The 2,135-nt window shown below is 48.1% G+C and overlaps 1 protein-coding gene across 6 annotated transcripts in view; it reads right to left on the bottom strand.

Annotated features, from left to right (window-relative positions):
• Window positions 1-1,872, bottom strand: part of EPB41L1 (erythrocyte membrane protein band 4.1 like 1) — a 114,286-nt gene extending 112,414 nt beyond the window's left edge. For all 6 annotated transcript variants that reach the window (XM_023512189.1, XM_023512190.1, XM_012804171.2 and 3 more), the window contains exon 1: window positions 1,819-1,872. The gene's annotated coding sequence lies outside the window, so the exon portion shown is untranslated. The remainder of the gene's footprint in view (window positions 1-1,818) is intronic.
• Between the last annotated feature and the right edge of the window lie 263 nt (window positions 1,873-2,135).

Below are 2,135 nucleotides of genomic sequence, written 5' to 3'. Positions count from 1 at the left end.
AAAAAAAAAAAAAAAAAATTTAAAAGTTAGCTGAGCCTGGTAGCACACACCTGTAGTCCCCGCTATTCAGGAGGCTGAGGTGGGAGGATCACTTGAGCCCAGGAGTTCAAGGCTGCAGCAAGCTATGATTGTGCCACCTACTCCAGGATGGGTGACAGAGCTAAAAAGAAGTACTCAAACAAAGAATGTGTTCATCTGCATCTATAGAAGGAGAAACTGAGGCCAAGGCTGAAAAGCAAGGACTTGAACATGGGGCTCTAGATTTACAGGCCAAATAGCTTGTACTGCATCAGGCTGCTTATAAAAATCTATAATCTCTCACATTTCCTATCTCCTTCAGTAAATTGATGGTAGTTACCTACAGTCTCATCTTTCTTGATCCCAGACCCTCAGAGTTGCCTGCCTTAGAGGGTTTCTGGAAACTTGAGGGACATGTGGTATAAATGCAAGAACCAATCTCTATTTCCCCTCACTGAGCCTCCACCTCCCGAGTACATATACCCTGGATTCCCTTTCTTTCCACACATTTGCCCAAATGTCAGAGAAAGGCTAGGCAGGCCCCTTCCCGGGAACTCCTAATCCACCTCCTCTGTTCTGGCTGTGCTGTGGCTGTGGACAGAAGAGTCCTTGTTCCCAGTGCTTCCTGCCCAGAGATCTCCGTGGGGCCCATGCAGGAAGGAGCCAAATCACTCCTGTAACTGGAGCTAAAGCCACCACCTACCCTTGCCACCCCCAGAAGCAACATGCCTCCAGCTCTGTTCACCATTTATTCTGCCTGCCCCAGCCTGGCTCAGCCCCACCTCATCCCCCATCACGCCTGTTCTTTACATATACATGCTGGCACGCACATGCGCACAAACAAACAAAATGGAAAGTTCCCCTCAGGGTACAAGGGTACCTCACATACAACCGAAACTAAAATCCAGAAGATTCTATGATGACAACATCCCAGCTCTGGTAGTTGTGCCTTACTAATAACCCCAAGGTGACATTTGCATATTATTTCTCAATTTCCCTCAGCATAACTTCATTGGCTCAGTTCCCTTTCTACACCCTCACCCTGCCAGAGTCACAGCACCTCCAGGTTGGAAAGGGGCTTTGATAAGTCTAACATTGGTGGTTTCGAGCATCTTACATAAAGCTAGAGAAGGATCCATAGCATTGTCTGGGAGGCTACTTGAGGCTGAGTAATTAGGCCAATGAGAGTTCCCCAGCCCTATCCCAACTTCAAATGGAGCTACAAAAACTCTTTAGTTGTTTTGTGCACTGACGTTCTCTGGGATTCATTTGAAAAGAGTATTTCCCTGCTGGAAAGTCTGAAAACAACTCATTTAGTCTGAATCTACCTCCCCAAACACCCCAACAATGTACAGGTGACTCTGAGGCCAATAGAAAGGAAGGTCACATAGTTATCAATGCCACAGTCAGAATGAAAACACCTTCCCCCGAACTTAGTCTATAGCCTAGGAGAGGTTAAGCAAAGGAACACAAGGGCTGCAGGGCCAGTGGATCCAGCTCCCAGGCCCAATGCCATCCACTGCCAGCCATGGTGGCGTGGCTGAACACCACAGTCAGAGCACATTGTCTAACTCCAAGTGCTTACAGAACATGCACTTCAGCCCCTACTTTAAAATGAGCCAAAAGCAGGGAAGGCCCTCAGCAATGCCCCCTTTTGCCATCCTACCAGATGTAGCCTAGACAAATCCTCACACCTCTCCAGCAGTAAAATTTATCAAAACTGAGAGCCTAAGGGCCTGGAAGCCCTCTTTGTCCAACCGCAGCAGAAGGATAATAAGGTTGTGCCTGTGGAACACTCACCCCTCCTCTGTTCACACCAGCTCCCTGGGGCAAAGACGTCTGTCAGTCAGGCACCTAGAAGGAGGAAACAGGGTTAGTTCCTTGGAACAGGAGTTCAGGAACCCAGCATGGGCTAGAAATTGAGAAGCTGGCATTTGACTCTCACAGGAACCTTAGGGAAGTTGCTGAACCTGTTAAACACAAAGGCCCTGTGAGGCAGAGAGCAAAAGGGAAAGTAACAAACATAAAGCTGAAGCAGCCAGCAGGGGCCAGGCCACTAAGGGCCCTTGAGGCCAAGGTGAAGATTTGGTCTTTATTCTAAGAGCAAAGGGAAACTA

The sequence above is a fragment of the Otolemur garnettii genome, unplaced genomic scaffold, assembly GCF_000181295.1.
Source record: "Otolemur garnettii isolate 467f Iridium unplaced genomic scaffold, OtoGar3 scaffold00025, whole genome shotgun sequence".
Taxonomy (NCBI): domain Eukaryota; kingdom Metazoa; phylum Chordata; class Mammalia; order Primates; family Galagidae; genus Otolemur; species Otolemur garnettii.
Note: the sequence above shows the minus strand (reverse complement) of the source record. Positions and strands in the feature narration are given on the sequence as shown.